Source organism: Haliaeetus leucocephalus, unplaced genomic scaffold (genome assembly GCF_000737465.1).
Source record: "Haliaeetus leucocephalus isolate CR32 unplaced genomic scaffold, Haliaeetus_leucocephalus-4.0 Scaffold880, whole genome shotgun sequence".
Lineage (NCBI taxonomy): Eukaryota > Metazoa > Chordata > Aves > Accipitriformes > Accipitridae > Haliaeetus > Haliaeetus leucocephalus.
This window is the reverse complement of record NW_010973316.1, coordinates 2,224,081-2,247,049: the sequence shown is the minus strand read 5'-3', so window position 1 is coordinate 2,247,049 and position 22,969 is coordinate 2,224,081. Positions and strand designations below refer to the sequence as shown.

General features: G+C 37.0%; 1 protein-coding gene across 2 annotated transcripts in view; it reads left to right on the top strand.

Moving 5' to 3' along the window:
• The window catches only part of NUP35 (nucleoporin 35kDa), a 58,550-nt gene extending 58,043 nt beyond the window's left edge, over nt 1-507 (top strand). For both annotated transcript variants that reach the window (XM_010583231.1, XM_010583229.1), the window contains one exon: nt 420-507. The gene's annotated coding sequence lies outside the window, so the exon portion shown is untranslated. The remainder of the gene's footprint in view (nt 1-419) is intronic.
• The last annotated feature ends 22,462 nt before the right edge of the window (nt 508-22,969 follow it).

Genomic DNA, 22,969 nt, shown 5'->3' with positions numbered 1-22,969 from the left:
GGTCTTTCAAACAAGCCTGCCTTGAGAAGGATGGCTTGGAAAAGCTGGATCCTCTACTCTCATTAAAATCCCTCTACCCTGTGCTGCTTACAGGGACAGAATTTTGGCCATGAGCCTTCAAAGTTAGTTGTCTGAGTCCGAGAAATCTCTAGTGGTAAACTAGAAACCTAGAAGATAGGAGGTTTGGACAGATAGCTCTCTCCTGTCCCTGTCAAATGTTTTTAAGGTCAAACAGTTTGATGTTTGTCTTATGAGCAAGGAACAGGCAAGCATAACTCTCTTTATAGGGGTATGTTCTACTATTTCTATGATCGTTTGGATAGATTTCAGACAGTTTTAATTCACTTTACACTAACGCTGCAGAGTTGTTTTCAGCCTTTACCTGTTGAGTCATGGGATTTCCTTCTCGCTTTGTTTAGAGGTTGTAGTGGCACAATCAGAGAAAGGGTCCTAAAAGCCTACCTCTGTGTCTGTAACCTGCAAAAAGAAAATCAGCTTCAACCTTGGAAAGACTCAGGTATTCACTTAATATGCACTCGAATTGTTCCACTGACTTTACTGAGAACACTCATGTATTTTAAGTTGAGCATGTGCCTGATTACCTTACTAAATCAGGGTCCATATGCATAAAATTAAGAATATGTGTAAGTGCCTGTGTATTCAGGGCCCTAACGGAAACCATAGTAAAATAAAGAGTTGCACTTTTACATTCATTAACTGAGCAAAAATCTCACTGAAGTCGGTAGTCATTTTGCTGAGTAAGTCCAAGAGGCATCTGGCCCATACAGCTCTCATCTCCAGCTGTGATTCTTCATGTACAAGAGTTAAAATACAGCACTGATGCACCAGGGTGCAAGCGAGGAAAAAGAGGTCTAATCAGGCTGCCACAAAAATCCCACAGCAATTTGCCATGTCTGTGAGAAGTTCTAAACCAAGGTTTTAGAATGGAACAAAATATTCAATTTATTCAGCAGAATAAAAGCAAGCAATACAATTCATTGGTTAATATGACCTTCTAATGCACAGAGATAGAGCCCAATGTTGTTTCATTGTAGGCAATGGGTGTCTCACTGAGGGACAGCACAACTGTGACAAAATACATCTAACTTAGTTCGTAAGTTAAAAAAGACCCAAACATATAAAACCATGTGGGACAACATAAAATCACACCAACAAACAGGGTTGTAATAGAATCATTCGATTCACTAACAGACACTTAAGGAATGCTCATGGAAGGAAGAGCTCCAGATGTCATTTTTATATATCTCTCCAGGTTCCCCTTAATATGAAAAATCAGTCAGACATGCCTGTATCAACCCCCCAAATCTCAGCCTTCTGCAGGTACTGAAAGGCACAGAGCTTTTCTTTCTTTTAAATGGTGCTAGTGGGAGAGGAAGGCAAAGGGCTGATCTTTGAAGTAGGGCTGGATGCAGTAGTACTTAAGTTTATTTCATATGCAGAGGAGCCCAAATGGCTTAGGTCAATAGGTTGCACCTCCTTTTGCCTGGTAGTTAACCCCTACCCCTAAGGTGTGGTATCTTGCCCAAAGAGAGGATCAGATCTCTCGCTGATTTAGGGCTCACACAGTTACCTGGAGATGCTGTGGACAGTTCTGAAATATTCAGAGATAAATATGTTTTTCCCCCCCGCCCTTCCCTCATTAAAGCTGTGCTGTAAGAAAAGTCTCCCTTGGGCTACTGGTCTTTCTCCAGGCAAAGTTTGCTGGTGGCAATCATAGAGATGGTGGTGAACTCCTCCAGGCAAGCAACAAGATCCAAGTTCTTCAGGTGGTTAAGGGAGGGTGGTGTTTTATAATGATCTAATTTGAATGGGCCTCTATTCAGTCTACTGACTTTTGAGGCTTGTTCCTTACGTTTCAGTTTCTCTCCAAGTTTTGTAAAGTGATCTATCTAGCTGGGGAGAGTAGTTTACATCAGACAGTAGGAAGCCAAGGAGTTGGTTATTGCAATGCCAAAGCCAAGTCTCCCTTCTGGATCTCGCTGTGCTTCACAAACACACTTGAATTGATTTTCCTCAAGAAAAGGAGTGTGTGTTTGTGTCTCAGGGTGGGAGGGCTCTGAGGCGTACAGAGAGGCACTGGCCATCATGTACAATGCCATTCTTCTAGACAGAGTTTGGTGAGCTACAGGAAGATCTGCTGTGGCATCGTCTGGGCTGAGCAACTGCCAATCCAGAAAAAAGTGTCATTAATCTGGGGTCTTTATTTTATTCTCTAATTCTTGGTTGTTTTTTTTTCCTAAATTGTCATGTTGCTATGTATAGATTTATCTTGTAACCAGTAAGCGTGCCCTGTTCAGAGCAAGGTGGTAGCTCCACCTATTCAGGATAAACATGTAAACTCTCTCTAAACTCAGGACAGGTTTATCTAAGGATTCTCTATGTGATAGTAGCAGCTTGGGACTGTCTCATTGCTAGAAATGGGGTATGAAGGAACAACCTGCCTGCAGAGTTAGATATGACTGAGTAGAAATCCCTGTTGCTAATTCACAACCAAGATTTTTCTGGTAAAATAGAAATTAGACCTTTGTAACAGATCAAAAAACAAAGAAGGAAATGTGTTATTTGGTTACAATTCACTGGGCAATACTGCTGTCTCATATGGCCACAAAAGACTAGGGAGATTATTAAAAGTATCTTCAATTGCAAAGAGATGATAAAAAAGGCAAAGGAAAGGACAATGATGTTTGAATCTTTCCTATATTATGGTACTACCTTGTGACTATGCAAAGTTATAAAAGAAAGAAAAGAATGTGATGGTTATTACGTATGTGGCATTAGCATAGCAACATTGTTTGTGATTTAAAGTAGAAGAGTGATACTGTGTGAGTCAGCAATAAGAGCAATGATAGGAGACTGGGGAGACAGATGAGTCAGAGAAGCTGTTTGTGTCAGAAGTCTGAAGAAAATTAAAGAAATGCTGAAAATAAAGTCTCTCAAATGTTAGTTTAAATTGCACAGTAATAGTTTATATAACGTTATAGAGTTCATAAAGTTTTTTGTATTATTTATGGTCCTAATAATCATATAAGCATTATGTTTTTTAAAAAAAATTATTTTCAATAATGCAAAAGAAACTGTTGAAACAACAGCTCTCAGAAAACTGAAAGCAAATACTTATTAAATTCAGAGTAGGCTATGGTAGTTCAAAGACATCAGTTACCTTGTTTATACTCTGTAATTAACTTCATAAAAGATAGTAATTCCCACTTTTTTGAACCAAAGAAGTTTCCATAAATTGTGGGTAGGCTGATCTTTTTTTTAAACGTGAACTTCTAGTAATTGTAGTTTTTCTTATGTTTTCTAATCCCAATATTAAATTAAAGTCGTTATCTAGTTTGTGACTCTCAACTACATTACTTTCTGTCCCCTAGTGTGAGAAGCAGATTTCTCAGTTTGACTTGAGGTTGAAAAGCTTGTTGTCTTTGCTGGGAATGGAAACTTCACAATAGCTCAGTGTTTCCCTTCCACAGCCTGCAGGAAGGGGAGGTGGTGTTTCAGCCAGTAAAAACTTTTGGATGTTTTGGAGGGGAACGGAGCAGCTCGTACTGCCCACATTTGGCTTGGACACTGGGAGGGTAGAGGTGCAGAGCCTGTGCACCCACCAAGGTAAAGCATATTGGCAGCAAAAGCACTGTCTGCAGTAGTAGGCTTAGAAAAGATCTAGGCAGGAGGTGTAGCCTAGTGAAAAAATTTGATAAACACTAAGTTTGGAAGGAAAAGGGAGGGTAGGAGTTATCAGTTGGGTAGCTTATGCAAGTATGAAATTGATGCAGTTGGAGCTGGTGGAGTGAGAAAGCAAGCAAGAGAAGACATAAGGTGAAATGGAATATAAAGGAAGGAGATTATTGCTGGGAGTTAGTAGACCAGGAGATGGAGAAACAGAGGAGAAGCAATGGGAAACAAGAAGAATGCTCTGAGGCACTTGCAAGAAGGATATGACATAGAACTAAAGGTTAATAAGAAGTAATGACAGAGCTTTGTCTTTAGTTTGTTTGGTTTTTTTTTTCCCATTGTAGTTGTATTTCTCTTTCTGCATGTTTTAAATTTTTGTGGCTGGCAGCAGTAAAATGCCAAAACTTGCAGTCTTGGCTTCTTTACTCTTGATGTGGTAACTTAACATGCAACTTACTCTGCAGTTATTAGTAAAAATTGCAAGATGGAACAAATACTGTTTTTATGGTAACCACAATAAAAACAAACAGGAACATAGTTTTAGGAAATGAGATGAGGTTTCAAAGCAAGATGTTTATGTGTTTAGACAATTTGGCTTGTTTTACATGAGGATCTTCTTTCTGAGGTGTGCTGGTTTTGGCTGGGATAGAGTTAATTTTATTCACAGTAGCTAGTGTGGGGCTATGTTTTGCATTTGTGCTGGAAACAGCATTGACAATTTGGGGATGTTTTCGTTACTGCTGAGCAGTGCTTACACAGAGCCAAGACCTCTTCTGCTTCTCACCCCACCCCACCAGTGAGGAGGCTGGGGCTGCGCAAGAAGTTGGGAGGGGACACAGCTGGGACAGCTGACCCCAACTGACCTAAGGGATATCCCAGACCATACGACATCATGCTCAGCCTATAAAGCTGGGGGAAGAAGAAGAAGGAGGCGGGGGGATGTTCAGAGTGATGGAGTTTGTCTTAAGTAACTGTTACCCGTGATGGAGCCCTGCTTTCCTGGAGATGGCTGAACACCTGCCTGCCGATGGGAAGGGGTGAATGAATTCCTTGTTTTGCTTTGCTTGCGTGCGTGGCTTTTGCTTTACCGGTTAAACTGTCTTTAGCTCAACCCATGAGTTTTCTCACTCTTACCCTTCTGATTCTCTCCCCCATCCCACCGGGGGGGGAGTGAGCGAGCAGCTGTGTGGGGCTCAGTTGCCAACTGGGGTTAAACCATGACATGAGGACACCCCCCAACCCCCCTCCAATCTTTTGAGAGCAAGATGACTAACTAGTTTTCTCAAAGAGACATTCTGCAACTTTCCCTAGATGCAAGTATACTTCTAGAAAGTTTTGAATTACTAAGAGGTAAACTGATTAAATTAATCTTAAATGCCCCCCTTTCTGCAGGTTAGAAGATGGATCCCCTGTTTTTGGTGTGTGACGCAGAATGGTATGAGACCTGACCTTTTAATGACTTTTGTCAATTCAGTTGAGTAACTTCTACTCAGGTTTTATTTACTTCTGCAGTGTCTTGCTTAATTTATTTTGTGAATCTTTCTATTTTTTTTTGTTTTGTTTTAAAGTCATGGTTTTTAATTTCAGTTTTTCAAATGCCTCAGCAGTAACTTCTGTTATTCTTGACATTTCTGTGTCACCATAATATGAACTGCTGCAGTGGGAAACATAATCCTCTAATCTGGCTAGCTCAGATGTATTGTTCATATAGAGACATTTTCTAATTCAGTGTATTTATTAACAACTCTGAGCACTCTGTTCACTCTGGCATCTGCATTGGGAATGGTTTTCTTAATGGAAACTGTAGTTAGACCAGCAGGCTTATGCCTATAATTTATTTCACTAACTGGAATAACAGTGCTGGTTCATATGATTATAGCATTGAACGTTCTACCTTTTGGTTCAAGAAGCTATAAAATATACATACATGTGTGTATATATATGTGTGTATATATATATTCAGATTGCCAGTAAATCAACTCTTTTATTGAGAGGGCTCATCTGAATATTAATCCAAACTCTCCTAAGTTTTCTGGGGAATCCTAGAAATAATTTGTGATACCTGTTCAAGAAAGCCAACTATTTTGGCAGTTTCAGGTTTTCAGATGAGTATTCATTTTTCTGTAGAAACAGATTTTGCCATGATATTTTTTCAGAACCTCAGTTTTAGGAAATGGAACATTTCTGACCAGTCTTAGTATTTAATTACTTTATTTCTCATCTATTACCCCAAAAGCTTATGCTGAGTTGCTGTCCCTGGGTATCCTAACTGTGAGCCTAATGTGACAATTGATTGTATTCAGGTCTAGCGCGGACAGAAGTTTGGACTGTGAGATTTGTCACTGTTTTGGTGGGCTGTGTGTTTCAATAGTATCTTCTTTTCAAAAGTGTAATAATTTTGTGCTTTTCTGTCACTTCAGTGATGTTATATAAAGCTGCCTCCAGGATGTACTTTTAGAAATGGTGCCTGAGTTATTAGCCCATTAATGCATAGTTTGCTAATGGCCACTGTTGAAGTCAGAAAACTGGTCTGGATGAGTTTGCAGGATAACTGATCTGCCACTTAGGCTTTCATTTGAGTGCTAAAAAGGACACATAGCAAAGAGTGACTACATAATACATAGAAATACTCTTATAAACTTGACTAATATCTGGATGTGCAGATATGTTTAGTAAAATCAAAGCACATTGCTTCTCAAGCAGGTATGAAATCCCAGGATGGAGTGGAAGATTATTAGTGATATGATTTAATTTAGACAGTCATACAGTTGAACTAGAGATTAATGGCAAATACTGTCATGATCTTTAGACAGAAGACTGAATCGTCAATATAGGAAATACAATACTGTATCTCCATGAAACTAAGAATCATCCTACTACGACTGTTTTATGCTGGAAGTGTGATAGAAAAGGTGCCTTTATTCCTGTAGGAGCAAAACTTTATTCACTCTGTCCTTCCCCTCAAAAAATCCAAAGTAAAAAAGGCTTTATGCAGTTTCCCAGAACGAAACAGAGGATGAAAACATCCCTCAAGCTGCAAAGCAAGAAGAAAGGTCCTTAGCGCTATATGAAGTTTTCTATTACCAAATGCTCTGAAATCTAAAAATTAAAAACAAGAGCAAATATTATTTGTATTTATCTGTATGTGCTATATTATAAACACATGCTCAAAGCTTTAATTTTTTTTTTGAGAAATACTCATTAATAACTATGATTAATTGTAAAAATAATATAGTCTGATTGGGAAAAAGATAAGGTTATAACATGCAATTGTTTTGAAGACTGGAAAATTGTTTTTCTCAAAAGTTGGCACATTTATTAGAAAGCCCTTTGATGTTTTAACACCAAGCTCTCGGAGAAACTAATCAGTGCTAGTTGGTTTCATCCTTCATTGACAGTGGCATTTCAGATTTGGCAGTGTATGGAGAACTGTTTTTGGCTGAAGTTGTTGGTGCAGTCACTGAACGATGCTATTGCTGTAAAGAGAAAATAATTTTATTGGTGGGCTACCAAGGATTGCACTGAAATCACAGAAGAAATATCTGTGCATGTTGCAACATAACATGCTAAAAAAACTCAAGGAAATTACTGCAAAAAGGTATATTTTGACAATCTTGGAAATAAAGGGAGTCTTTGCTAACAGTGTTTCCGTTGCACTGTTACCGGGTGCTCTTGTTCCTCGGTAGCTTCAAGACATCTGTCTTGTATCCTTAAATCTGTATCAGTTTCAAATTATTCTTTGTTGCTACAATGCCTCTTGAACCTTCTCTCTTCATCTCATGATTTCCCCTTAATATTTTCCCAGTTTACCCACCTTGTTTCTTTCTGTATCTCTGTGCTATTCCCTCCACATGCTAAAGACTGGCAATGCCAACCTTGCACATATCTATTTGTTACCATCTCCATCTTCTCTACTTAAATTTTCTTGGAAAGCTGTACATCAATGCTTCTAATAATAATCATTGTTTGAGAGTCCTGTGACATCCGAAAGAACTAGAAATATGTGGTTATACATGTATACATCTTCAATTTACTGATATATTGCTAAGGGTAATTTTGTACAAAATGAAAAACCAAAAGCTACTTAAGATACTCAGACTTGGGTAAATGTTAGCATTCAGATATTTCCTTTTGTAGCAAGTTAACGCTTAATATAGCTACGATATGAAATTCACTGGGCTTGAGTACTCAGCACTTGTCCATTGTATTTATAATTTCTGTTCTCACTGACCCTTTCTAGGGAGTCATTGAGCCCAGTGCAATAATTTGCTGCAAATAGCCCTTATTCAATGAGGAATTGCTCATGAGAATTATGAATTCACATAGTGATAGCTCTTACAGGATCAGATCTAATAAAAGGTCACATGATACAATTTCTTATGTAAATGAGTTTTCCAGACCATTTCTCTCTTCCTAGTTGCACTGTTACCTATGCTGCCACCATACTCCAAAGAAATTGATTATTCTTCCATTTCTTTACTTTAAATGAAATGTTTACTGAACCTAATTGATACCCCAATGTCTCTTTTTGCAGGGCAAGGAGAATTGTGCAAGAGTAATTCAGTCTATTAGGTTCTTCACAGCCATTGTGTTTGACTGCGCCCTACTGACATTGTATTTTTTTCTGAAAAATATTGGAAATCATTCTCACTGATGGGAAGCAATGAGTCAATCATGTGAGAGACAGTGGATTCAGTAAGCTCAATGCAAATTATTGTAGAAAGTTTTAAAAGTGTCTTTGTCCATAAAATGTCAGAGCTTTTTTTTCCTCCTCAAGGTTACTTTGAAAGCAGATATTTGGAGGCTGCTATGCACTCTTGATGATTCTGAGAACCAGTGAAGAAAGAAAATAAATATCTACAGTAAGAGACAAGCAAGCAATGGGAATGACTAGAAAAGGTGAAGAGAGGTGCAGTCAATTTTGTGGATTTCAGGTAAGCTGGTGTAGGGTTTTTAAGTCTGCTCCTGTAAAAGGGGACCTTTGGGTCTTAGAGACCCTGATAGGCCTTTTAGGCAAAAGGGGAAACAAACGCATTGCCAGTTTCTTGCTCTTTCACCCTGGCAATCCACAAGAGCAAATGTTTCATGCCAGTCAGCAACAATTCCTGTAATGCAATTAAAATGCAAATGCATAAGTAAGCCCACTGGCTACTTCGGCCATCCTATGGAGGTTTTAATTTTGGCTAATGCTAATGTGTGTACTGTTTAGAATTTGGTCCCATCAGCGTTGTATTGAGCTCTACTTGTTACAGTGACAATGTCCTAAGGCTGTGTCTATCTTTCCATCTTAAATCCCTCTTCTGTATGAATGAATGCCTCATTTATTTTGGCTAAAGTTTGCCCATGTAGTCTCAGTCCATGAGCCACTCGCGTTCCTCTGCTCTTCAATAGTTTGGTTCATTCAGGGGATAAAATCTGAATAAATTTCAGATTTTTTTTTCTTGGATTGGTATAGCATAAATTACTTAAAAATACACTAGCTATTAATTTTGAACGTTAGTTAATTGTACCTTGGTCTCTATTTTACTACTGATTCATAAATTTAATGGACTACATTCCTATCTTGGTTTGACAGCATATAAAGACTCAGCATTAAATGTAAACTGTGGTTGTAGAATGATATTCCTTGATAACAGAATGGTTTTTATTTTGGTGAAGGGACTATTCCTAAGGAAGCCGATTAGGGAGGAAAATAGAGACATGAGAGAAATACTGTTGTTCATTTTTCCCCACCATCTGCCAGAGTAATCTTTGTGGTCATGACCGTTGTAATACATTCATGTGCAAGGTATTTCGTGGTGTGAAATCTTTATTTCCTTCTGATTACTATTTCTCTTCTCTTTGTAGCCTTTAGAAAATAAAAATCAAAACTGATGAGAATCAAACTACAGAATATGGGAAAAGCTGAAAGTACACTGCCTTTCTACCAATTTCCTGACAAATGAGATACTGTACTCCCGAGTCTTTATTTTTCAGACAAAGGCTGTGAGAACAGCAAGTGGCACAACGTGATTCTCTTCTTGTGTCAGTTACTTTAGTGAAAATGGAAAATAGTGGTACTGCAGCCCATGAGTACCCTTGAAACGGTCAAGAGTTGCAAATGTACGAGACACTCTGCTCCGCATAGCTGGTTTATGTACGCACACCATCTCCCGAAAACTGCTCTGCTGAGCTCAGTAATTTTCTTCCCACTGTGAGGAGATGTTATAGAGGGTTGTTTATTATAAACTTTAATAGAATTGAAAGCCAAAGTATACAGACACCTTGTATCGGAGATGGCCTTATGATGAAAGTGCACAGTATGCCTTGTTTTTGGGATATCTGAATATAGACTTCTATATTCAGTGAAGAGTGTAACAAGGCTGAAGCACAAGAAATACCACAGCTCTCCAACTGGAAAAAAAAATAGACAAAATCCATAAAAAGAAGGCAATTTAAGTCACCCTTCCGACTTCAGGCCTACTGCTATTCCTTTACAATAGCAGGCTGCATAAGAATAAATGAAATTAACCTGCCATTAAGCAGTTTTTCACAGCTCATGTTTAAAAATTACACTGGTATCCACAGGCAGACATGAAGCACAGGTACTGCTGCAAGCCTGATTGTGTTGTATGACCATGTAATTGTATGTGGTTGGACTTCCTTTTTCTTGTTCTCTTGCTTAACAAAGACTGCAAGTACAACATGAAAAGCTTATGAAGCTTGTGGTCAATCTTGTCTTTATGCATAATCTGATCTTTCTCTTTGTAGTCTTCTGAAATTTGGTGTGTTGGTTATGAAATTCTTGCTGGCCTTTCAGAAGTAAACCCTGTCTCAGTGACAAAGCAATTGTGATTTTCCTGGTTAGATGCTGAAATCGAGTCATGTAGTGAGCAATAGTCAGCTGAATTAACTCTTGGGCTACTAGTGCCTAGAACTTACCATTTTATTGAAGGAATAGTTTCCTAAGGATCACTAAAAAAGCAATTCTGACAATGTTTCTGGCTTAATAAAAAGTAGGAGGGCAGATAGATTCTGTTCTCAAAAAGATTTCCAGCACAGATTCAAACACCACCATGAGGTTCAAATTAAGTCCGTGAGTGTTTCCAGTGTCTTAGGTACTTAAATTCTCAAATTGTAGATCCATTAAAGACAATTTTGGAATTACCTTCACTGGAACCAAAATCGTCTAATTTTTCAAAGCTCAACCATCTTTGGCCTCAGCTTGATTCTTTTTTTTTCTTTTTTCAAAGCTTTTTCTGTCTGCTACACAAGATAAAAAACTGTAATAAGAAAATGTGTAAGGAGAGTGTACAATAGATAAAAGCATAGTTACACAGTGGTTGAGTTTGAAAGATATGCTCAGCCTTCTAATCTGTCTGCTTTCAGCATCATGAAAGACTATTCTCCACAATAATCTCTTAAGTGGTTTATCTAATGCTGACACTCAGTGTTCATTGGTACAAACAGTGCTAATATCTTGGCTAAACTGATAGTTGGCAAGTTCTGTTAACGTGTTTGAGCTCTCTGTTGTACATAGAGCAGTGTGTGTGGGTGTACCTGCCTCAAAAATGCTTATTAACACAAGAAATATCGAACCAGTCCAAAAAGTTCCTATTCTCCAATTAAAAAAAAAAAAAAGTTTTGAACTAAACCCAAGTAGCATGTAGGATTTTCACTGAATTTAACTCCTGCATATACCTGTCATGTCCTGAAGCAGTCCGTTAAGTGCAATTAGAGAATTATATACAGACTTCTGGCTATGAAGAATGGACTTTAAGCATATGACTTCTGATCAGAAAGTTCTTATGAGGAGTTCTTTTATGGCAAAGAGGAATTTTAGAAATTAGAACTTTTTTCCTTCTCTAATAGGGCGTATTTGGTTGTGCTATTTTAAATAAAAGCCATTGTGAAAGGAATATAATCAGTTGGAGAGGTTATAAGAAGTTAGACCTTTTTTCGAAACAAAACAACCCTGGAATTACAATACATAGGATGTGTTTATAAACTGCCAGCAACTTTTATAATACTGAATAGTTCATGCTAAACTCTTCTTTGTGATAACATTAGGCCAAATTCTCTGCTTGTATTAGGGAATTAAGGTTTCCTGAGAGCTTTGGCCCATCATGGATTGTAAAAAAGCTTACTAAAGTGTCTACATTTATATATATGCTTTAAAAAAGGGATTTTATTAGACAAGTAAGGGGGTTGAAAACAGTACAAATAAATCATGTTCCCGAGGGTCTAGCCCATTCTTCTTGAGGATATTATCTCAGCGGTACTTACTGCTGTTTGAAAATAAAATGTGGTTTTCATAAGTCATCAGAAACTCTGTTCTGAATAGAGAAATGGAGGACACCCCATTGAATATGAAAATATGTCTTTCTGTATAGTCAGTTTTCAGTGTAGCTAGTTTCACTGCATGATTCTGTAGCAGAGGGAAATGGAGGTAAATTAGCCTTTCAGTAATTGGGTTCAGATTCAGACATTCCACTGTTCAGCTGAACTCAGATTTGAGGTTTTGTACAACTGGTAGTGACTTGTACTTCTGTTGAGACCTTCGCTGTATCTATTTGGAGAACTGGGATTTTTGTTCCATCTCTAGTTGGTTGTATCATACAGCTGTGTATCTTGAAAGTACCTACATGGCTTTAAAATTGTCCCAACTCAATGAATTGTAATAATGGTGAAATTAAACTATATGAAACTATGAAACAGAACAAGGAAAACAGATAGCTCAGTTAGCATTGTATTTTTGGAGCACATCATCCTTTTTCTAACATTGCATGCTTTCCTTTTTTCCCTTTATAGCTGACACTGAGGTGTCTGTTCTGCTTTAGTCTGTAATACATCTTCTGAGGCATGGTGTTCCAAAGAACTCCTTCTGCTGTAGATATCTGAGATCAAAGCCAGTACCTATTAAACATGCTAATGAAAAAACTTTAAAACCGGTTTAGTACATAAGTACATTTCAGCAATAGGAAAATGTTACTCAGCTAACAATAGTTTTCATGTCAAATGCAATGCAAAACAGTTGATATATCTACAGCACAAATTAATTCATTTTATGAAGTGGACTGAGTTAAGGGACATAAAAAGAATTGCATTATGCTATTGTGGTGAGTGTTGAACAGCCCATTCAGGTAGTTTGCATTTGTAATTCTCCTTAGAATATTAGATGTAGGAAATGTTCCAGTTGCTCAATTACATTTAACATGGCAAATTAGTTCAGGCAAAATATAGCTGTCCCATTCAATTCTAAAGTTAACTTTTCATAGAGTATCACGGTGCTGCGAGTAAATCCAGACTACTCAATCTAATGCATAATTAAAAGCTGTAATGCTATAAATACATACATTGCTCAGATGGGTACTGTAACAAAGGTATAGCTCATTAGTGTTTGCCTAACTTTGTTTATATTGCTAAGATTAACAGCAGTCTAAGCAACGTCGCGAACACTACAAAATCCTAAAAATTTCTGAATGAGGATTGAGAAAATACTATGTGTAAAGTACATCTTGGGTAATCTGTGTGGATAAAATGTTACCTGCCAGTGGAAAATGTACCTTCTGTCAATTTTTTCATCTCCTCCCTAATGTCTCTGTTCCCTGCATCTCAGTGTGTTGAGCTGGGCTGCATGGTTCAGCGCAGGAGAAAAGCAAAGGATAGTTTATGGGAGAAAAGAATAGCACGTGGTCTCCCTGTTATGTTGCTGTGTACTTACCCTATGTCTATCAAACACAGAGACATAAAAGAACTCCTAACAGCTCTTCCTGGATGATCCTACAGCACTAGTTGGAATGTAGTCTAGAGAAAGTACTTCTCGTGATGCATAAGGAAGTGTAATCATCCCATCAAAACATGAGAGAATTTTATTAATCTGTATTAAAAAGACTAATGAAATGGAGTATGATATTGTGCCAGCTGTGGCTTAGAATTCTCTGTTCCTTTGAATTACGAAGCCGGAAAACCCACAATCAGTGCAGGGCATAGAAAAGATGGAGAAGGAAGTGATTTAAAAGTGTTTTTTCATTTCTCAAATCTGAACGACCTGAGGGACCAGTTCAATTCTTGGTTTAAAGAAGAGCAGACATCTGACATCCTGTAGCTCTCTAAAAAATACAAGTTAAAAATGTCTGGGCTGTGGGGATAGAAGGCACATGACTTTTTTTTTCTTTTTTCTTTTTCATTTTGATCTTTAACATGTAGGAATTCACTAATGCAGGGAGATTTCTTCCATGCCTTGTAGTAGACAAGTTACATGGGTACATCAGAGGTCTGATCCTGCATCTGTGAGTCTCTATGTTCATAAGCAACAGTTTATACACATTTTGGTCATGGCACTTTGTGGTTCTTACCATCTTCTATGGCATTAAAACAGCTGAGAGATTTTAGTGATTCTGGACCTCAACTGTGTGTGTTGCAATCAAATAAAAATAGCTTTCAGGAATGGCAACCAGTATGACATGTTGATATAGAAACTGTTTCCTACACAAGAAGTTGTAACACCAGTCCTGAGCATATTTATGTTATGCATTTTAAAGTGCACTGACCAAATATTCTGAAGGGAAAAGGCATATGTTATTGTGGTCCTGGGGCAATACTAGAGCTATAAGATTGATTTTATTTGGTATTTATTCAGCTATTCTGGATTAACTATATCATTACTCTGCAACACTGCATTATGCAAAGCCCTGATATCCCATATAGTCTCTATCAAAATATACCTCAGTGTATAATTATGCACTCAACATAAAGTCAAGATGTAACACCACAGGTCAACTCAACCTATGAAAGTGTGCACCAAAAAACATGCTTTAGGATTCCTGAACACAATTTTGTGAGGCAGGTTGTTAGGTTTCAAGTTTTGTTACTCAAAGTTTAAGAATGGTGTATTTCTACCACAGTCCGATAGCTTTTCTTCTAACAGGTTGATACCTGCTGAGATGCATACAAATGCCTGGTTAACGCAGGTCAGCGGAGCTCACCAGGTTTGGTCTGAGCCACTTAGGTAAAAGAGACGTTACAAACAGGGCCACTGAGGTTAACAGCTGTACAGGGTTCATCTATGTGAAGTAGTTATAGAGCAAGGGACCTACCACTTCAGAAATTACCAGTCTCTCTTGAAGTTAAGTATCTGTAGTTAATTAAAAGGGCAATATAATTTTGTGGCAAAATCCCAGGGCAGGTATGTTAGTGGCAGGGGGGGGAAGGGGAAGCCTAGAGGTGATCTCGCAAATGCACTTAGTGGTATTTGTGCACATTGAATAATAGTTGATAAGGCACATAAAAAGCCATTGACATTTTAATATCCTTTTACAGGTTGCTGTGTCTATGTGAAGATGTACACCTGTGAGTTTTTCAAGCTCAATTAGAAATACCTTCCTACAAGGATCCCAGAATTAGTATTGGTAAGGGAAGCAAATGCCTTTCTGTCTCTAAGAAACAAATAAATCACAGATGAGTGTTCCCCTTTCCTGATAAATTATCATGTTAATGCTCAGAACTATCAAAATTTATTTCACTTTATTATTGCAACAGAACACCAAATTAAGATTTTGGATAAGTTCTATATTTTTCCTGTGTAATCCATGGCATTCATTATAGTTCAAATAACTAAAATGTATGGGAGAAGACATTTATTTTATAAGCATTTAATAAGATAATGTGTTTCACTGAAATGTTGAAACAGAATTTAGGAGCTGGTTAGCCATGTCTGCTGTGTCACCTAAGCATGAACTTGAAGAACTCAAGGAATTTGGGGAGATGTAATGCTACTGACATTATGCGTGGCAATGTGGTAACTCAGAAATTAAAACTATACACACCACTTGTTTTCAAGTTTGGTATCACACCTTTATCTAGCATATAATTAGTAAAAACAAAAATACTCGTCAACCACCCCTACATCTATATAAACTTGAAGATGTTTATCTTGAGCAAAATGTTTTCCCCGATGAATAACTAGCATAATCAGTTTTCTTTCATTTTAGTATTTTTTTAATTCCACTCAAATCTGAGATTTTGATATAAATTATTTATATCAAGAAGTAAACTTGTGTTTTTAATGGATTACCTGTGGAACAAAGCATGCAGTAAAATAAATAATGGAGGGGAATTTTTAAAAACTGCAAACTGATGTTTGAAATGTCAGAATTTGGATGTTTCCTGTAATCAACGTTCTGTGATAAACGAGAGCAGTAAACGTAAAGATCCTTGGTTCAAAGTGTGTGTAATCAAAATCCAATGAGAGATTGATGGCATTTTGGTGACTTTTTCTGAATAGGTCAAATGACAACATTTATGGGAAACTTTTCTTGTGCTTGGCGGATGATTATAAATAGATTTATTGCATTTTGGTGTTCTAGCTGTGGAGGAAAACTATGCCTATATGTGTGAGGTCTATATATTTATAGGCATATGTATGTAATTTTCAGTCATTCACCCTTGTAGGTGTGTAAATTTTACACATAAAAATATGTATACACGTACCTTTATGTATATATATGTATTGACATTTTAAGTTAATATCGTCATTAATGTTCATAAGTCAGTGAAATGTTACTTCAAACATATAAAATGTTCTCTAGTTATTTTTAAGTTCTTCAGAAGACAATAGGAGGATCTAACATGAGTGGGAAATTGTTTTCATTCTGCCAACAGTGACAACATATTGGAAATGAAATTGTCAACAAAGGCTCGTATTGCATCATCAGAATCCACTTAACACTTTGTGGAGAGCAAGAGTCTCACTTTCAGAGGTACATTTTAGGAATAAGTCCACCAAGGCGTTTTGGTCTGAGTAACTGTTGGAGAATGTTTTTATGCTTATATTATGCAAATTAGCACCAAAAAGTCCAAAGTGATTCAAAATTGTAAATGAATAAGACATACAGTCATCACCAGGACATCAGCTTTTTGATGTCTGTCCTGCAGTTTTATAGTTCAATTGATGAAAATACGCTATTCTATTGATCATTTTTCTGAGTGATTGATATGATTTTTTTTGTGGCAAAAATGCATACATGTGTTCAGCTTTCAGCAAGGACCTGCTCTACCTGATTTTTCTTACACTTCATTACAAAAGCTTCATATGCTTGTAGCTTAAACATAATTGCTTAAAAAGAATTCAATTATTACATCAGTCTTATTGTGAATTACTAGGAAATCATATAGATAATGTTCACTTTGGCTGGACTGTGTTTTATAGGTGTGAGAATTAAAATCAGGTACACTAGTTGCAGGAAATAAACATTTATTGAAATATTTAATGAAACGAACAAAATAATTTGTTGAATATTTGACTGTTTAAGGTGTATGTTGTAATTTCTAATTAAATGCTGTTATACTTTTATGAGGTCAAAATGTTTTCCCCAAATTCCCGACTGCCAGTGAAAGCTTTTGACTTGTCTTATATAAATGTTATTTTAGAAAGAACTGGAAAGAGTGGGGGATTCTGTAGTGTATGGATGCTGTATTAGTAAAGCTTGTTCTTTTATGTAGTATCAGCTACAAAAAGATAATTTGTAAGGCATGTTATAGTTCTGTAACTTTTATGTTGCCTCCAAAATGCTGCACGTTCAATGAAAATGGGAATCCAAATACATGAGAGAGTTTATTGGCAGCTCAGCTCTTATTAGACACCAGAGCATCCACACAGAAATAGTCTCTCAAACTGTTTCTCACTGAGGAAGCTCAGTGAGAATTGGCAATTTTGGACAACTGGTAGTTGAACCACAAGGCATAAATCCCCAGGGACACACTTTCACTAGTTTTACTGTTCACAGAACTATTTGCTGCCTTAATGGAAATTCAAATGGAGATCCGAGAGCCCAACTCAGTTGTTTGCTCCTTTTGCATCATTCATCATTAATGAACTAACATGGATAATAATATAATCACTCTGATCATAGTAAACAGCTTTGATGGCTCTGGTGACAAGTGACCTGCTCACATGCTCCTTGCTCTACTGGGTCTGTGCTTTTAAGAGTAAAAATGGCATGGGGAGGGGAAGAGAAGAGATTTAACTGAGTAAAATATCAGCTATAACTGGACATAGAAATAAACCTGTACAAAGGTAAGCAGTTTTTACCATGACACCCCAAAGAGCTGAACTGCAGTTTAAATTAAATGAGACTGTTTCCATATGAGAAAACAGCACTATGTCTTAGATGACATATTTCATTGATATGCAAGTATATAATGCTGAATTGTAGTGATAAAAAGCACAGGTGCTCTGATCTTTAAGTGGCCTGTTCTATTAATATTTCTTTATGGTATGCAGCATTAACTATTTTTGGAACTATCCTAAACTTAAATGTGTCAGTTATTATTTCATACCATTATTCTGCAGTCTGAAGCTTGAGCTACAAGTTGTGATGTGTTGTGCTTTTATTTGCATTACCAGATGATTTGATATTGCAGACAAATGGGAGCTGGAGTCAAATTTTTCCGACATTGCTGACTGATGCATTTTATATTAAATAAAGTCAGTAGACACAGGCCAGGAATATTGTATCTCATGATTATTATAACTTGTGATTGAAAGATGGGTTACATTAAGACAGCTTTGTCACAATCTTCCTTTGAAAGACAAACTAAATATCTTTAAATTCAGGCAGTATACACAGCATGTCAAGCTCTTGTCTTTCAAAGTAGTGGAAAGAATTGCTTCCTTCCTTAATAGTTTTGGTCTTCACTATAAATAAGCTTTTACTAAATGATTCCTCTAGCAATAGGATGGATGAGAGTAGTAAATTAGAAGCATACAAGTCAGTGAATATGTTAAGAATGCAACCATTTATTCACTTATTTTTATACTTTGGATAAATTTTCAGCACTGTGTCCATGTGCCTTTATTATACTAAGGAGACTTGCATTTTAATTCACTGCACATAGCAAAACTTTATAAACCTTTGCCAAAAATAACAAATGTCATAACCTTGCATGCTCCAATCTATTGTTTAACCAAAAAGGTATGAATATGTCTTAAGACCTTAAATCTATCACGTTACATACTTTGGTATTAACACTGGAGTTAATGTGAGCAATTATATGTAAGATGGCCCGCTGTTTGGGGATTAAATCTTTGGACTGACTTGTCAGGTAAGGAGTAAATATTCAGAAGAATAGTGACTTTCTTCATGTGAGTTAATGTTTTGCCCACAGTTTTATACTTGTCTTGACAAATCTTAGGTTTTTTTAATAAGTATCAAAGAGTGAATCAGGCACTTGGAGATGCAGTTACTGAATTTTGCTTTAATAATTTAGTTTGCAAATGTATATTGCATTTGCAGATAGTGAGGTCAGGCCTTGATTTAGCTTTAAAAATATCTGTCATGGTAAAATATTTGTCCTTACAAATTGAAACAAATTGTTCAGCTGTCAATGGAGAAGAATATTTCAAGACTTTTTTTTTTTCTTTTTGGCTGGTACTTTTTACTGATAAAATCAGTGTGGTGTTTACCTGGGGAGATGCTCTGTCGGGGATATATTTTGAAATGAAGTGGAAACAGAATTCTGAGACTTTTTATGAAATGCTAATGCTATGAAACAGATTTGAGAGTTCTCAGGAAGTTGCCTTCATTCATACATGAGAAAAGTTCATCTAATTTATGTGAATTTTAATGTTTATCTCTTGTTCTCTTGTCTTCTCTTCAACCTTAGTGAATTCATAAACTTTTCATGATGCCCCATGTAAAAACTTCTGTGTGTACTAGAACAAGCATCAGCTACTTCATTAGTTGTGCGAGACTGTCCTGGATTTTATGAACAAATCAATTCTGGTTCAATAAGATTACTATTGGGCTATCAGAAGCTGCCAATAGAGAGTGTAGCAATAATAAGCAAAATTCTTTTAAAGTTGTGGGGGTTTTTGGTTTTTTTTGGGTTTTTTTTTTTTTTGGGTTTTTTTGGGGTTTTTTTTGTTTGTTTTTTTAAAGAAAGTGTACATGCCTGAGTTAAGATTTCTCTCGTAGATTTATAGGCTCCAGACTTAGTATTAGAAAGTGTGTGTTTTGTGAAAGTTCATCTAAAGAAACAAACCCCACCCAGTTGGCTGTTAATGGCAAGCTTATCTGAAATACCATCAAATGCCACCGTTTTGTCCTCCTGGCGCGTATATGTGTCTTTTCACTGTGTTTGGCCAAAGATAATTATGATGGTAAGTAGTGTAAGAGTTGTGTTTTTGGGAAGATGGTAAAGATATTTCAACCAGTTTAATCCTAACATTTCTGTAGCTTTACCTGATAAGGAAGTTCTAGTAGAAAAAATGCTGTGGTAATTTGTAAAGGAAACTTTCTACTATCATTATATTTTCAATTGCTGAAAAGATGTATGGCATTGAGAAATGCCAGTTTCGAAAGAGAAAGGTAGCTTAATTTTTTTCTTTTCAGTGGTTCTTTAGATACTTCCATAAAAAGTTTGTCATCATTTTGCTTTCATCAATCCTTTCAAAATGGTGATGCTACCAACTTTCAGCTTTGTAGAAATAAACAATTCATGTTCATACAACACAGTTCTTGATGCAGAAGTATAGATATCTATAGTTATGTGGTGGCTTGCTGTTTGAAAGGATATTTGAAAAATTGAATTCAGATGCACTGAATTCTCTCAGGACCATTTCATAAGTTTGACCCACAGAAAAATTTCAGAAAAGAAAATAAATACTTCCTGGCTATTTTAGGCTTTTTAGTCTATAAGCACTAGAGTCAGCTCCACTGAGATGGGAAACATCAGCCTGATGTGATACAAATTTTGCATTAGCACAGAACAGTTGAAGAAACGCTTAAACAACTTATTACAGGTAGGTTAGCACATAGAGGAAGCATGACCAATGCAAAGGGAAAACATCCAAACCCACCTATGCCACAAAAAGCTTTTGCTGCCTCATAGCCACCTATTTTCAGCTCAAGTTAGTATATACCTATGTCTTTGCATGGGTTTTAGCATGACAGTCAGTGCTAGAGGGTGAAAAGGCTTGAATTTTATTCAGGTGAAGGGCAAAATGCACTTCTCTGAACACTGTTAAAACCATGAGGTTTGCGCTGGGCTAAGAGAAGACAGCAACTCAGCACTAACAAAGCTAATACAAAACAGCACACCCGTCTTTAATCGGAATATAGGACAGGCAATATGCTTTAGTGTGCAAGCAACTGCAGCTGTTTTTCTGAGTTGTAGTCTCCATCCCTGAGCTACTGTTGTCCAAAAAGGCAATAAAAGTGACATTCCCTAGCTTTTGCTTCTCATTATTGAAGGTGAAAAATGACAAAGCAAACAAAACGGGTGGTTGGAAATCCTACTGTCAAGTCTGATAGAACTATTTAATTTGATGCTTTTGCTGGAATCTGATTCAGAAAATACAACTACAGAGAACTAGGAAACACAGTTAGGAGATACTATATAGTTTTAGGAAAGAAAAAGTAGGTTCCTTAAAATTTTTATCTTGGCTGGGGCATAAGCAATGCTTATGTAGTCACATATTGCTGACAGAGGTGGTGACACAGGTTAGGCTCCTGATGGGCTACCAGTAGAAATCACAAGGAATAAGGCTTGAAGGACTGGACTGCTACAATATGAGCAGTGACTAGTGGATGGTGATAAAATGCTGCAAATTACTGGGTGTGAGATTTATAATGGTTTTCTTCAAGTACTCCAAGTACAGACCTGTCAGTTGAGTGCATGAAGCAGATGTTTTGACTGCTGTGATTTGAGACCAGTACGGTGATAGTCTGATGTATGTCCTGGTTTCAGCTGGGATAGAGTTAACTGTCTTCCTAGTAGCTGGTACAGTGCTATGTTTTGAGTTCAGTATGTGAAGAATGTTGATAACACTGATGTTTTTCAGTTGTTGCTCAGTAGTGTTTAGACTAAAGTCAAGGATTTTTCAGCTTCTCATGCACAGCCAGCGAGAAAGCTGGAGGGGTACAAGAAGCTGGCACAGGACACAGCCAGGGCAGCTGACCCAAACTGGCCAAAGGGGTATTCCATACCATGGGACGTCCCATCTAGTATAGGAACTGGGAAGTGGGGGCGGGGAATCGCTGGGTGTCAGTCAGCGGGTGGTGAGCAATTGCCCTGCGCATCATTTGTACATTCCAATCCTTTTATTACTACTGTTGTCATTTTATTAGTGTTATTATCATTATTAGTTTCTTCTTTTCTGTTCTATTAAACCATTCTTATCTCAACCCACGAGTTTTACTTCTTTTTCCCGATTTTCTCCCCCATTCCACTGGGTGGGGGGGAGTGAGTGAGCGGCTGTGTGGTGCTTAGTTGCTGGCTGGGGTTAAACCACGACAATGTAAAACGAGCAGCAGTGGACTCAAATGGGGTTCATGGCAGATATATATACAGTAACATATTATATGTGGGATGAGCAATTTACTGAAGATTCAGAGCTCAAGTTCTGGCACTAAGATATCAATCACATGAGATTTGTATTGAGAGGTGTTTGTTTTCTGCCTACAGATAAAAATCTCCTGTGAATGACTTGAGATGTAAACCTGCCTAACAGCCTAAATGTGAGTCACAGGCTTTTCTTTTCTGCTTTGTCATGACAAGTATATTTAAAATATACTTGTATATACTTTATAAAAAGTGTATTTGTATAAACTTTATATATGCTTATGTACATAAAAGTATATTTCAATCTCTGCTTGGGTACACAGGTAAGAACAGTGGTCTTTGTTGTACAAAACAGAATGAGAATTTTTTTAGTTAAATCTACTGTTTCTCTAAATATTCCATCTCTAAGATGTGCCATTTCAAAGCCCCAGTTATTCTTCCAAGACACTAATGTATTCAGAGGTATAATACGTCATGCTTGGTGGACACTGAATCTGAATGCAAAGGAAAATTCAGATGTTTAGTCTGTCTATATCCATGTAAAAATCTGATATCAATATGCTGAAAATTTGGTAGGATGAAATTGAGTGGTTTTTCTTTTGTTCAGGGCTATTTCTGCTTAGAACTGATAAAGTATTATTTTTGCTTTCTACATTATTGCAATTCTTAAACTTTTTCTTCAAATCATTATTTTTTTAATGCAGACGACATAATGCATTATCAGAGTACCTCTGACTGAAATAGTCAATTGTACTAGGAATTTCCTAGGATATGTGAATTTTTTATAAAGGTTCAACCCAGCGCCTGAAATGCAATTGCACTGTGTCTACCCATTGAGCAATTCTAAATAATGAAATTGCAATGATAGGAACTTCCATTCATGCCCATCAACACGCTGTGAATAGGAACAAGAATCCACCTGCACAGATCTGATTATTCCATCAGTGTTTGG